The sequence below is a fragment of the Triturus cristatus genome, chromosome 10 (assembly GCF_964204655.1).
Source record: "Triturus cristatus chromosome 10, aTriCri1.1, whole genome shotgun sequence".
In the NCBI taxonomy this organism is placed as follows: Eukaryota; Metazoa; Chordata; class Amphibia; order Caudata; family Salamandridae; genus Triturus; species Triturus cristatus.
The window spans coordinates 66375801-66391527 of record NC_140593.1 but is presented as its reverse complement, the minus strand read 5'-3'; positions in this window follow the sequence as shown (position 1 = coordinate 66391527).

The window sequence follows — 15727 nt, the reverse complement described above, 5'->3', positions numbered from 1 at the left end:
GGCCCTTGGCCTCTGAATCCCAACTCCTTCCCTCCTTGGTGCAGCCTGGTGCCTGGCACCTAGTGATGGATGAGCCTGTAGCCCCACCCATCATCTCTTCATGGAGAGGAGGCCCTCGCTTGTGGAAGAAAGGTTATCAATCCATCCAGCTGAGGTCAGCCCTCAGCCTGGGTCTGGTCATGGCTGGCTCAGAGAAATATGACAGTTCTGGATGACCCAAAAGCAGTACAAATATGACTTTGGACTCTGCAGAATACTTATTTTCACATTCGCTACATTGGACTTAAGTGCGTGTCTGGAATCTGTAGGCCTAACGGAAGTTAATCTAGCCATGGGCCCCACATCCCCATAGGGGAATAATGAAGTGAAAACACAGTAAAACACACTGACTTTCCCTGGCATGTTTCTTTTCAGTGTATAAAGCCTATTCCATGTCACCACCCAATACTGCATAAGTCCTGCCACACCATTCACTTTGTAGCTGCTCCTGGACTGTGCACGCTAGAAATCTCCCCTGCGCAGCCCATACACGTGTGCACACGCATGTACACATGTGTTTGCATGTAACCAGCCCAGTGTCCCTTACTCCAGCTGCTGCGCAGTGGCCTGGTCAAGCCAGGGGAACACCAGTAAAATCCCCATGCAGTCTCTTACATCCTGAGTTCACTGTGGGTGAGTCCCAACTTATGAGACTCCCCCCACAGTAAAAGCTCAACAATTAGGTGCTCAAAAAGCGAAAAATCCGGGCGGCCCATAGTGTCAGAACCACCTTCTAACACCGTCCATTCTGTTTTTTTTTATACGTTTGATACCTTTGGCCTTGACCAGCGTTAATTTGGTCAAGCGCAGAGCTCATGCAAGCCATTCACTTTGTAGCTGCTCCTGGACTGCGCAAGCTAGGAATCTCCCCTGCGCAGCCCGTACACGTGTGCGCACGCATGTACCCATGTGTCTGCATGTAACAAGCCCGGTGTCCCTTACTCCAACTGCTGCGCAGTGGCCTGGTCAAGCCAGGGGAACACCAGTAAAATCCTCATGCAGTCTCTTACATCCTGAGTTCACTGTGGGTGAGTCCCAACTTATGAGACTCCCCCACAGTAAAAGCTCAACAATTAGGTGCTCAAAAAGCGGAAAAATCCGGGCGGCCCATAGTGTCAGAACCACCTTCTAACACCGCCCATTCTGGGTTTTTTTATACGTTTGGCCTTGACCAGCGTTAATTTGGTCACGCGCAGAGCTCATGCAAGCCTATAGAAATGCGCCCGGCTGCGTAAAACGGCTGCTCCAGTATCTTAAACTGCTTTGTTGCCATAGCATAGCAGCTTAAATTTAGCTCTCATACGGACTGGCAACCTGCTCAGGCGCTGTTACAGATGAGTCAGGCTGCCGCCAGTGCTTAATTTGAGGGGGTGGTTTTCAGTGCTCAGCACCAGCACTTAATCATCAGCACCAGCGCTTTCCATGTGCACCAGTTAAGGACACATTAGTTTATGGTACACACAGGGAGATTAAGTGATTTGCCCAGAATCACAGGATGTTGAGCCGGCACCAAGACTCGAACCAGGATCCCCAGCACCAAAGTCGGCAGTTCTGGCCCTTACGCCACATCCTCTGCCCACTTTCATGGTTATTAGTTGGTTCTGTTTAGGCGGCACTAACAGGAGAGATGGGCTGGTGCAAGCTGCCTCCTGACAAGAGCCCTGACACTTATGGACTGTAGGCGAGTGAATATGAAATGTGCCATTCCCAGGTATCGGGCATTGGCATATTCCAGTCCACTCGTGATGAACGCCTGGACTACGGTCCTTCGCCATTCCACAGGAATCCAGCCAAGAGCTTACATAAAAGTCTGAGTGGGCCAAGCATTTGCCACAGGTCGCATTGACCTGATCCTGCCTGGAGAGGGAATCATCTGTGAAGAATCCAGGATTCTTTGCTAATCTCCTCGGTTCTGGCGCGGTGCCCAGGGACGTCAGCGCCATGAAGCGTCCCAGATGCTACGGACGCCCCCTTAAAGAAGGATCCTAGTCTTTTCTGCATTAAGCTTCAGACCTTGTTTTTTAGTTTTATCCAAGTGGCCACCTCTGACAGACAGCCAGTGAGGTTCTCCTGGGTGTCTCGCCTATAGAAAGAATACGCGGAGTATCGTCAGCATAGGAGCGCCTCTCGAAGTCCCAGGCTGTGACGATACCAGCCAGGGAGGAGACATGCGCATTAAACAGAGTAGGGCTAAGAGAGGAACCCTGCGGAACCCCACCATTGGATACATGGGGGACGGGTCTGAGAGTGGCCGCCTGAACTGACTGAGTTCTGTTATTTAAAAGGAACCAAACCAATGTAAGGCTTTTGCGTACAACCCGGTCTCATGTAATCTCTTTATCGACAGACTATGAGAGACGATGTCGAAGGCCGCGGAGGGGCCCAACTGGGTCAGAACCGCAGCCCCCCTCATGGCCACTTCTAATCTAATGCTGTCCAGTACAGTCAGTAAAGATGGCTCGGTGCTGTTTCTGGCCCTCAAACCAGTTTGTGACACATCCGATAGATTGTTAGTTTCTGAGAAAGATGTCAGCTGGGCATTAACTAGTCTCTCGAACACTTAGACAAGTATGGCAGCAGAGACATTGGACGATAATCAGACAACACGGAAATACCCTGCTTTCTTCGCCAGGGTAGAATCAAAACCTGCCTCAGTGTAGCTGGGTACTCAGCATTGGTCAGGGAAAAGTTAAACATATGAGTCAAACAAATGAAAAAGAAATGAAAAATACAGTTCATTTGTGAACAATCACCCTTGAGCCAATCCCTTCTTTTGACAACACCGCCATCTGGAGGACAGTACTGGAAATTATGCCAAAGTTAAACAATTAAATGGCCGAAAGCGCACGCGCAGACCTTGAATGTGAGACGAAAATCTGTGTTGTGTTTAATTCATTCCATCTTCCCGAGATGGCCTGGAGCCCTCACATCCTCGCCACACCCCACAGTCAGAGGGAGCACTAACACCGATTTAGCAAAAGCTGTGCCGAGGTTTCTTTCTTGTTTTTCTTTAAGTTGCTGTGGTTCTGTCAATGTTTTATCTTTGCAGCTGGCCCACATTTAAATAATGCGTGACCTCCAGAGGTCAAATGTCCTTATCTGAGTACACAGGATCTTCACCCGTTGCTACAAACACCTGCAACCCTTTGCATCACACACATCAATCAATCAATCAAAACATTTGTAAAGCGCACTACTCACCCGTGAGGGACTCAAGGCGCTGGGGGGAGGGGTGCTGCTACTGCTCAAATAGCCAGGTCTTGTGGAGTCTTCTGAAAGTCAGCAGGTCTTGGGTCTGCCGTAGGAGGATGTGGAAGGTCTTCCAGGTTTTGGCAGCGAGGTGGGAGAATGATCTGCCGCCGTTGGTCGCTCTTCGGATGCAGGGCACGGTGGCGAGGGCGAGGTCGGCGGAGCGGAGCTGGCGGTTCGGGGTGCAGAAGGTGAGTCGTCTGTTGAAGTATGCCAGTCCAGTGTTGTGGAGTGCTTTGTGTGCGTGGATGAGGAGCTTGAAGGTGATCCTCTTGTTGACGGGAAGCCAGTACGGGTCTCTCAGGTGGGGTGTGATGTGGCTGCGGCGGGGGATGTCGAGGATCAAGCGTGCAGAGACGTTCTGTATGCGTTGTAGTCGTTTCAGGAGTTTGGCCGAGGCACCTGCGTAGAGGGCGTTTCCGTAGTCCAACCTGCTGCTGACGAGGCCTGGGTGACCGTTCTTCTTGTTTCGGTGGGGATCCACCTGTAGATCTTGCGGAGCATGCAGAGGGTGTTGAAGCAGGAGGATGAGATGGTGTTGACTTGCTTGGTCATGGAGAGTGTCGAGTCGAGGATGAACCCCAGGTTGCGTGCATGGTCGGTGGGTGTCGGTGCTGCTCCTAGTGCGGTCGACCACCAGGAGTCGTCCCAAGCCGAGGGGGTGGAGCTGAGGATGAGGACTCCCGTCTTGTTTTCAGCTTCAGACGACTGTTCTTCATCCACTCAGCGACGGCTTTCATTCCTTCATGGAGGTTGGTTTGGCAGTGAGGGGGACCTTGATGAGAGAGAGGATCAGCTGGGTGTCGTAGGCATAGGAGATGATGTTGAGGTCGTGCAGTCGGGCGACGTGAGCGAGTGGTGCCATCTAGATGTTGAACAATGTTGGGCTGAGGGATGATCCTTGGAGTACGCCGCAGATGATCTCGGTGGCTTAAGGGTCGAAAAGGGGGGAGGCGGACGCTCTGGGTTCTGCCGGAGAGGAAGGAGGTGGTTGTAGGAGAGTAGGATCTGCACTTATGTTGCCCCACTTTTTTTCTGATGTTAACACTGGTTTCTGGCTATAGTCTGGCTGGGTCCCTACTAATCAGGGCCCCAGTCTCTCTGTTCTCTCTAAACATCTTGGAGTGCATATTAGATGCACTAGTGATTGGATACTGTAGTACCTAATGAGCCCCTAGTTAATGGTACCCTAGGTACCAAGGGCATAGGTAATTCACAGGCCTACCAGGGGCTGAAGCATGTATTATGCCACCCCTGGGAAGCAGACTAAATCTGACACCACAGGCCTGCTACTGCAGCCTGGGTGAGGTAGTGTTAGCGCTCCTCACTGAGGTATAGGTTACTATATCTCACCATACACACACATATAAACCTATCAGTCACACCTAAGGCAGGCCCTATCAATCCTGAGGGCAGGGTGCTTTGTTTACAACGTGAGGGGGTGCCAGCTGCATGAGCAGGACCCCTCTGCAGCTGGCAGAGTCTATTCTCTGTGGCTTTTTGTGGATGCGGTTAAACCATATACTCTTAAGTGCATTATAACCTACTGGTAAATGCTAACTTTGGAATGACTGCATCAAAACATGTCGTGTTTGGTGTCAAACAACTTGGAATCATACCCCCACACCAGTAACTGGTGTGGGAGTATGATCCCACCCTTCTAGAGGGGAGGACATGTACCCACTGTGGAAACACAGTAGAAATCTGAAATAGCCCTGGCATCACAAAATGGATGCCACCAGCACAGACACTGGGCTGCCCTCCTGCTGCTGACTGAAACTCGCAGTGGAGGAGGCCCAACAATAGGCATCCTGTCACAGGGAGGTGTCACCACTTTCCAGACAGGATTTAGTGTATTGGGGCTGGGTGGGTGCACTCCTAGAGTGCTTTGAAGTCCTGCACTGGGGGAGCAGTAGGCTCCTCTGTGCATATGCCAGCTCAAACTGGTTCAGAGGCTACCTGTCCCTGCTCTGACACAAAACTGGACAAAGGGAAGTGGGTGTAACCACCCCCTACCCTGACCCTCCCAGAGGAGTGGTCATAAAGCTGGTCCCTCCCTTTCATTTAGTATAAGATAGGGAACCTTTGCCATTGCAAACCAGATATCCCTGGATGACGCTTTACAAGAAGAATCCTGGCCCTTCGACGTTCCACTACCTTTGGAAGATGGAAGAATCTCCCTTGGAATCAAGGAGTGACTCCCCTGCTTGGCAGGCACCAAAAACTCTAATCAATGGTCGCAAACGTTCCCACTCCCGCTGGAGTCCGAAGTCCCTGCAGCCCCGGAAGTGGATTTCCTGACTTCTCGATGGCCATTGTGAGTCCCCAGCAGAGCTGAGACGAGTGGACCCCACGAGTGATGAGGAACAGCAATACCCGGGTACCGTGCACTATTGTCAAGTGCAACCACTTCATGACGTTCTACGAACTTGTGCTTTGAACCATTTGTGGCCCAAGCCTCCAGCAGGTTGTGCACTGAATATCAGAGACCTACCCCATCCCGAGTCACTGTGGGCTTCTGTAAAGCATTTCCTCACGAGGCGTCTTTGCGATCCCTTGCCCGTTGGCTTGTGGGTCCCCTGAAGACTTTCTGATCAAACCAAAGGGTTCCCCTGGTTGCTCCAGGCCTTCCCTCACTTATCCTTGCTGGGTGAGTTCCTCAGACCTTGCTGGTCTGCACCGCTGACTTTCTTCATTTTCCATGAGACTTTCTGTTGCAAAGGATTGTTGGCTCCAATCCGGTTGCCGACACCTCAGTAAGCTGCAGACTTTGTGGGACACTCCGAATCCAGCTCCTGGTCATCCTCGACGCCTCCTGGACCTTGTGGCTGAAGAGTCAAAACACCCTTGATCACCTGAAATCCCCCGACTTCCGTGGGCATCCATCTTCCTGGCCCGGGTCACTGGCAAGTGACTGTGAACACTGTCCCTTCTGCTTTCAGGTCTTCTTCATCTTGAATCCAGCCTTGGATTCCACCGGACACTTCTTTAGTCTTCACAAGCAGCAAATCTTCTTGGACTTCCATAGAAAACAGCGACGCGACCCAACACCAAAAGACACCTATGCACCCGGCTTCCCTGGGTGAGGTAACTCGTGCACTCCGGTGCCCTAGTGTGTGTTGGCCCTCAAATTACTTACCTTGTAAGTGGCTTGCTTGTAGACTTCCTCGAAGTACCCTAAAACTTAAAAAATCCAACCGCGACTTGCTCCATTGAAATCAATAGGGAACCCGCGGCTGTGTTCTCACACTGCACGCGTCTCCCGTGGGTCTTTTACTTACCTGCCTTGGGTGGATTACTGAAGCCCCAGCGATTCTACAGGCCCTAGGCCTTGTCGCTCTGCAAGTCGACATTCCTAAACCTCTTTTTAAGTATATGGTCTGGTACGCCCCTTGGGCCCCAGCCATATTTGTGCTGAACTTATTGTGAAAGGTTGATATTTGCATATGTTACTGACTTCTAATCTCATAAAGAGATTAGTAGAGTGTGTCTAGTAATAAATACATATATATTTGATATATATACCTGTGTGGTGTCCTTTCATTTAGTAATTCAAGAGATTATAAGGTAAAACAAGCTGCTTTACATTCCTCAGAGACTTAGTCTGAAGGCTGCTCTCCACAGCTACCACTAGGATAGCTTTCTTTAAAAGGTTGGCTTAAACCTATCTACCATAAGAGTCGAATTGGACTGGTGCAAGGTGGCCACTATAACTAGTGACCAGCATATGCCAGGCCAACTTCTCACAGTGGTCCAGTCCAGTGCTTTGTCTCGGATCCCTGCGTTGTGGAGGCGTGTGCGTAGGGTGCGGTGGCAGACAGTGTCGAAGGCGGCTGACGGGTCCAGGAGGATGAGGGCCGCGGTTTCGCCGTTGTCCAGCAGAGCCCTGATGTCATCGGTGGCGGCGATGAGGGCAGTTTTGGTGCTGTGGTTGCTGCGGAATCTGGACTGGAACGGGTCAAGGATGCTGTTCTCCTCGAGGTAGCGGGTCAGCTGTCTGTTGACGGTCTTCTCGATGACCTTCGCCGGGAACGGGAGCAAGAAGATGGGTCGAAAGTTCTTGAGGTGATTCGGATCAGCCTTGGGTTTTAAGGCGTTGATCTCGGCGTGCTTCCAGCTCACCGGGAAGGTTGCGGTCTCGAAGGAGATGGCCTTGCGGAGATGGGGTGCGATGGTGGTGCTGGCTTAGTTGAAGATGTTGTGTGGGCATGGGTCTGACAGAGAGCCGGAGTGGATGGTGTTCATGATTTTGATGGTGTCGTCGTTGTTTATGTTGGTCCAGGTGAGCAGGGGAGCGGTGTGGATGGTGGCCGTGGAGTTGGAGGTCTCGGTGGCTGTCGGGGTGGTCAGGGTGCTGAAGCTGTCGTGGATGTTGCACAGGTCTTGCGAAGGTGGTATGTCATTGGTGTTGGAGCTGGGGTTGGAGAGTTCCTTCACGATGTTGAAGAGCTCTTTGATGTTGTGTGCGTTGTTGTCTAGGCGGTCTTTGAAGGAAGCCCTTTTGGCGGATCTGATGAGATGATAGTGTCTGCGGATGGCGTTCTTGTGGGCTGCATAGCTGTCCGGTGTCCGTTCGCGGAGCCATTTCTTCTCTAGTTTTCAGCAGGTTTACTTGGAGGCCTGGAGGTCCATGGTGAACCAGCTGGCTTTCTTGTTGGTGTGTCTGTTGGAGGGTTTCTTGATTGGGGCGAGAGTGTTGGCGCAGTCGTTGATCTACTGTCTGAGGTTGCGGGCGGCGATGTCGGGGTCGGCGGGTGGGCTCCGGGCGAGGGTGGTGTTTAGCTGGTCTTCGGTGACTTTACTCCAGCAGCGGCGAGGGATCTGTGGAGTGCGGTGGTGCGTGGTGGGTTTCCGGAAGGTGAAGTGGATGCAGCGATGGTCGGTCCAGTGGAGTTCGGTGGTGTGGCTGAAGGAGACGTGGGAGCTTGCGAAGAAGATGGGGTCAAGCGTGTGGCCGGCACTTTATGTCATGGGAATTCATTCCATTCACCATTACAGTGCTAGGCATGTTTGTGTGCGTGTATATATGTATGTATGTATGTATGTATACATTATTTATCTAGCGTACACCTAGTCAAAAGGCAGCAGGGAGACCCCAGCCCTTTACCATGCAGAGTATAAACCCCCTGGTGTCAGTTGAACTTTTTGCTATAAGATTCCACCCTATGGTCTGCTCTGCACATTACCACCATTGGTCTGGTTCAGATGCTGCTATGTCTGAGACTCAGCAGCATCCTGAGTCCTGTCAGGCTCCCAGGTGGAGTCTGGCATGCACTGTTGGCTGCACAGCATCCACCTATGATCCGGGTGGAGCAGAGACCATCAAGCTATAGAACTGGCAGTGAGGTCCACAGATTGCATCATGCTTGCACCCCTCCACCAGTCTCTCCACCAGACCCTCCACCAGTCTCCCACCAGACCCTCCACCAGTCCCTCCACCAGTCTCCCATCAGACCCTCCACCACTCCCTCCATCAGACCCTCCACCACTCCCTCCACCAGTCACTCCACCAGACTCTCCACCAGACCCTCCACAAGTCCCTCCACCAGTCTCTCCACCAGACCCTCCATCAGACCCTCCACCTCTCCCTCCACCAGTCACTCCACCAGACTCTCCACCAGTCCCTCCACCAGTCTCTCCACTAGACCCTCCATCAGACCCTCCACTAGTCACTCCGCCAGACTCTCCACCAGACCCTCCACCAGTCCCTCCACCAGGACCTCCACCAGTCCCTCCACCAGTCCCTCCACCAGTCCCTCCACCAGACCCTCACCAGTCCCTCCACCAGTCCCTCCACCACTCACTCCACCACTCACTCCACCACTCACTCCACTAGACGCTCCACCAGACCCCCCCACCAGACCCCCCCACCAGACCCCCCCACCAGACCCCCACCAGTCCCTCCACCAGACCCTCCACCAGTCCCTCCACCAGACCCTCCACCACTCCCTCCACGAGTCACTCCACCAGTCACTCCACCAGACCCTCCACCAGACCCTTCACCAGTCCCTCCACCAGTCTCTCCACCAGACCCTCCACCAGACCCTCCATCAGACCCTCCACCACTCCCTCCACCAGTCACTCCACCAGATTCTCCACAGAGCCTCGACCAGTCCCTCCACCAGACCCTCCACCAGACTCTCCACCAGACTCTCCACCAGACCCTCCATCAGACTCTCCACCAGTCACTCCACCAGGCCCTCCACCAGACCCTCCATCTGTCACTCCACCAGTTCCTCCACCAGACCCTCCATCAGTCACTCCACCAGACTCTCCCCTAGTTCCTCCACCAGACCCTCTACCAGACCCTCCATCAGTCACTCTACCAGTTCCTCCACCAGTTCCTCCACCAGACTATCCACCAGAACCTTAATCAATCACTCCACCAGACTCTCCACCAGACCCTCCACCAGACCCTCCACCAGACCCTCCACCAGACCCTCCACCAGTCCCTCCACCAATCCCTCTACCAGGCCCTCCACCATACTCTCCACCAGGCCCTCCACCATACTCTCCACCAGGCCCTCCACCAGCCCCTTCACCAGCAGGCCAGGAACACTTCCCAGTCACAATAAACTGTGAGTAGAAGAGTCTACCATTATCAGCTCCCACTGACTGAAAAGAAGACTTTCCAAAACATAAAATGAATGTTCTAAGGTGCAGCAGCGTTCTAATAAAGCCCAAGAATGAATATACATATTCAGTACACAAACAACTGAAACAAATGCATCCAGGATCAAACGTTGTGTAACCAGGTCCAGATTAGAAGTGAAACACGCTCTGCTCTACAACACCTCGTTTGTGACAACAACCTACGTCCTCTTTGTCACAGAGGCCTGAATCTCTGATACTTCAGTCCCCGCCCTGGAGTGACTTGTGCTCCTAACTCACCCCTCACTCCTCAACAAAGGACCCGCAGGTCTGGGGGGAGCAGTCCTGGTGAACATATAATCTCCCCCCATGGTTGTCCCTAACACAGTGCTCAGCAGATTTACATTAGCCCCAATTGCAGACTAAATCTTCTCACCTACTACCGGACAGTTCTGTGAAGTTTGCCAAAACGAAAACGTTAAGAGGGCAAAAGCACATGCGCAGTCCTTGAAACCCACGTTGTGTGGAATTCTATCCATCTTGGTACCTCCAAGTGGTTTGCTTCGCAAACAAAAGCACTTTTAAAACAAAGTAAAAGAAGCGAGATACAGACCACATGAGCTCTTCGAAGCCGTGCAAAAATGTATCAGCCAGGGGCTTGGCCAAGAGCGCGTCATGTGCAGACGTGCTTGCTAAGCGCTCCAGGACAAGCTTGAACCTACGGCATGGCTGGATTGCGATCAAAAATCTGCCAAGCACACCAAAAAATGTGGCCCACATTTGGGTATTGCCTTTCCGCAAAACACTGCTTCAGCAAAGTTTTATGAAAAAAAGGGGGTGAGGGCATGTTTTCATTAACTTCACTTAGATTTAAAAAATGTACAGATTAGTACACACTGCTGAGCCACACATAAATGCAAGTGAGACCACTTCAGCTCAGGCCCCTGCTTAATCAGCATACATTAATGGGCCAGCCCAGCGAGAGAAAGGGAGTGATGCCTCAGCCCATCTGCCTCTAGAGAGGCCACTCAGCAATGGCGGCTGGTGGATTTTGAAAGAGGTGAGGCGAAAAATGTTGAACCCTAATGTAATAAGTGAGCGAAGCGAGCGAGCCCGAACTGCAAGAGGAGGGTGCGGGGAGGTTCTCCCCCCGTAAGAAAATTTTGAAAAAAATGGATTCAAATGGTGGGGTTTACATCACATATTTACTGAAAATTGTTGAAAAAAGGGGGATCCAAATATAGCATTTTGAAGCACAAGTGGGAAGAAAACATTAGAATCAAATCAAAACATTTGCCCGATCCTCAAACTGGTCTGCTTGCAAAATGACCCCTAAGCCAAGCACATCCAACCAACGGAAACAGGCCCTCTAAGTGCTTCTCACATGTAACACATCTCTGAACCACCTATGTTTTCATTGTATATAATAATGAAAATGCTGCAGTTTGTTCTTATTTATCCTATACAATTTACAGCCATTGACAACGCCTATAGTCCTGGCTGGTTGTAGGTTTAATGTCACTCGTATTATATATCTGGAGGCAATGACAGAAGAAGCACAATACCAGTGGGGCAGCACGCTATGCCAAGTGCAGATTTTTAGGTTAACAGTTTTAAGCCACGCTCATAATTACATCGGCTGACCCTACGAGAGACCCCCCTAGTTTTTTCATCCCACTCAAAGCCCTGCACACACAGAAGTGTGTGTGTGTTTCTTTTTTATATGGAGGGAGGCATGGTAGAAACGAAAGGCCACGCATGGTTTGAGGTGGGCAGGGTTCAGTGACCATCAGTTGCCATTTGTTCTTAGTCGTGGCAACTAAGTGAATATTTGCGACAGCTACTAGGGCTTCATTGAAATAATGACATCTGGCGTGGTGCGTGCATGGCCGGTGGGGGAGGAGGCAGCAAAATGTAAATTGCGTAACAAGCAGTGGATTAGAGAAACGCTGCCGGGGTGTATGAATGTTATTCGGAAGTATGACTGCAGAGACGAATTTATCGAGGGATGCAAAAGATAACTGGATTCATCTGTGAATTAAGGGGCTGGTTGAGGTAGCGTGAAGATGTAAAATGCCATGATTACATTAAATATCCAGCTGATGTGCATTGAGAAAAATTAACATTGAAGTCGTTTCACCTGCAGTGCTGTGCAATACACTGACACGAATTAAACAAAATCAAAATACTGGCAGTTCATAGCAGAAGAATGATCATATGTCGCGCCTAGTGATGTAAACCCACACAGTGCTCAATATAAATGTAGTAACCACTCAAGCTGCCGCAAGTTCCACCTAAACAATCAACAAAGCCCTGTGCGCTTCGGTGGTACCCAGAGGGGCCCCCGCCATGTCTGTTCGCAGGAACAGCAGTGCACACAGACCCACTACAGACCCACCTACATCGCTTTCTCTGCAGCCATCCTCCGGGATCACTGCAATCTCTAACTCCTTAAGGCAGATTCAGCTTTGCATCCAGAAAAAAAGAAATCAAAAAGTACCAAAATCTGAGTCCAAAAGATCACAGAGGCCCCGGAGACAGCATGATGCAGAATACCTGCCCCCTTCCTCCACTCGGCCTCTGCGCACCGAAACAGACTCACTTGTGAAATGCCAACAATGCTGCAGGCACTTCTGTGCCCAAACAGGGTGTGGGTAACTGTAAACAAGGGCTCACCCCCTCAAACACCCCCCCCCCCCCAGCTCCTATTATTACTTCTGACACTTTTTCTCCACGGTGCTCCCACTAAAGCGCATACATTCTGTCTCAGTGCCTTCTCAGCGCTTCAGATGTATTGAGGACCTCGAGAGGTGACAGAGCGACATATGATGGAGCAGGGAATCTCTTGGCTAAGCGTGCCGGGGGTTTGGGTCTGTGGACATGCGGACTGCACAAGAGACCATGTCACATAAAAAAACACGATTAAAAAGAGCTGGATTCGAACCATCAGAGCTCTTGGATCAAGGGTACAACAGTCACGAAGGAAAATAAAAAATGCAAAAAAAACTGTGCTTTATTCTATTTCTAATCCTTTTTTTAAAACAAAAAAGATGTCAATAAATATAAATTCCAATCACTCTTATAGTGTCAACATATTTCCTTGCACCAGCTTCAGGGCACTCTGAGACGATGTTATCATAGAGAGAGCGGCAACAATTTCAGGTTTAATAATTACAAATAAACTTATAATAATCAAACATTGAAGCAACCAAATGAAATGTCACAAAGAGCAATCATTATATACACAATCCGAAATACAAAGTTGTCATACAAATTGATGAATTAGACAACTAACACCCTTATATTTGGAACAAATCAAATCCTCTGAAATATCAGGGACACAAGGGGGTATATTTGCAATATTTAACCAAGGAGTTGAGTTCCTTTGTCTGCATACAAAGGAACTCAATTTGTATGACAACTTTGTATTTCAGACTGTGTATATAATGATTGCTCTTTGTGACATTTCATTTGGTTGCTTCAATGTTTGATTATTATGAGTTTATTTGTAATTGTATGTCAAAACACATTTTTCACGTTGTTCATTTTCATTGTGTAAGAACTAATGTGGTATTTCGTGTAGTTCATTATGTGTTCTTTTTGTGATCAAAGATATTAATAAAAAAAAAAAAAAAAAAAAAAAAAGGCAGAAATTACTGCTTAGGTAAACGTATTAATTTTCGTTTATCTTACTTCATATGAATAAGTGTTGAAGTCACTAGAGGTATAGGTAATTTTTTTCTTATGTAGTATAACTGGCCCTACCTACCCTCTAATCCTTTGGGCCAAACCCCTCCTTTTTTGAAAATAAATGCAAGGAAGGCACTTACTTTAAGAAAGAGAAGAGAACGCAAGGCCTCTTTTTTGCGAATAATAGTGAGGCAGGAGTCTGTAAATCCTGGCGTAGCAATAGTGCCATGGGTCCCAGTAGAAACAAGCAAAACGAGACCTCATGTCACCAATGAAACAGTAAAGCACAGCTACGAGTGGTGTCAGAGAGCACGTTACATTTGTAGGTCCTGCGTTCAGTTTGTGTGTGGGTTTGAGAGGTAACTTCCATGACGGCTGACGTCCATCCGCACACAAGGCGTTGGGGGGAGGTGTGCATGTGAAACAGGGGGTCGCGTCCTTTGATGGTGTAATCAAAGCAGATAGGTGCAGGCTCCATCTTTCGCAAGTCTCTTATGCTTTTTTGGGGGGGGGGTTCTGAAGACAGGGGGTACCGATGTGATCAGAGGGGTTACACTGTGAAGACGCAGCGGGCCCCTGGTAGGGAGTGGCAACAGTATCGCGCTGCGGGGGACGGCGACGGTAATTAAAATAAAGAAAACGTACCTTCCTCCACTCCTTCTCTACATTCCGGATCGGATCACACACCGCCTCAGCGTGTTCCCTCAGTTTGAAATGCACCAGGCTGCGCGGTGTCTCAGCCAATCCAGGCGCTGCATTAGCAGCGCCAGGATTGGCTAGAGCAGGGTTACTCCCTGCCCATTTTGAGACCTGAGGGCTGCTGCATGAAGCACCCTCGGCTCCCTCGCGAGTCGCTCGCCTAAGGGGAAAGGTAGCAGTGGAGTAGTGTGCGCATGTTCGGGTGGTCATAAAAATGACCAGCCCAAAAACGGACATGCGCACTACTATTGCTGCGGCAGCCGCGCTGTCAGTGACAGACTGTCACTTAGGCTGCCGCAGCCCCAACCCTTCAGCGCCTTCCGATTGCCTCGGGGCCGGGCATGTCCCAGTATCGTTTAATTCAGTGAGACTGGTCAGACTGCAAGACTTTTACTGGCACAAATTAAATTTTAGGCGTGACAGTGCTGTCCATGTGGCTTGGTGGGGCAACACCCCCAATGGATGCACCGCCACTGCCACTCAGGTGCCCACTGGGCCGCTGGCGGTATCCTAACAGCACAGACAGCCCCCAGACTTCCCAAAAAAGCAGCCCACCGCTAAAACTCTGCTACCAGCCCTTCAGCCATTTCCAGAGTGCCAACGTAACCAATCCAACCCTGACCTATGGTAAATATCACCCCCATGGAACTCACTGGCACCACCCCCTACTGCTTTTTTTAGGAGACGGGGATGACCAGCGGCCCAAGGGTGGCCATAGGAGGTGCTGGGGATGCTGAAATGGGGCAGCTCCCTCTTGCAGCCTGGAACAGCTGCTGCTAAGATGGCGGCTGCGAGGCAGCACGCGGAGCGAAGCCGGACAATCAGCCAGCAGGCCTGCTGTAATTAGCTGTAGAGTAGCATTCAGCTGGGATAAAAGGTGGCTGAGTGTTGGCTGGCTCTGGTGCATGAGGAGCGAAGCGGTAGGTGAGAAGGGCGGCTGCTGGCGAGGTCCAATGTGCATGGAGATCGAATGAAATTGCATAAGACAATGTTTGAAACCTGCCGCCTGAGAAGCCAGAAACAGACCAAGAGCCAGGGCGGGAAGGCATGATAGCCAGGATGCCTTCTAATGCCCTTGGAGAGTCATCAGCGTAATTAGGATGCTGACAGGCAGAGCAAGAGGCCTGGAAGTGGCCTGGTGAGGGCCCCTAGAACATGAAGAAATAAGAAGCATCATTCCCCTGATGATGAGAGAGTGAAATCAGGCTAGAAGTGGATAGTAAAGGGCCGGGAAGCCTGAGAGTGCCGGAGGCGGCACCAGCTGCGATCTGTGGAGACAATAAAGACTGGACCGCTGAGTGGCGGCTATATAAGATAGACCTACACCAGCGGGCTACCTAAAACCTTCTGAACTGCTGGATGTGGAGGTACAAGAGGAGAAGATGGAAGGCCTGAGCAGTGATCTTTGAAGAGTGGGTGGGACCTAAATGCCTGTAATTATGAGCTAAATACCTCTTGC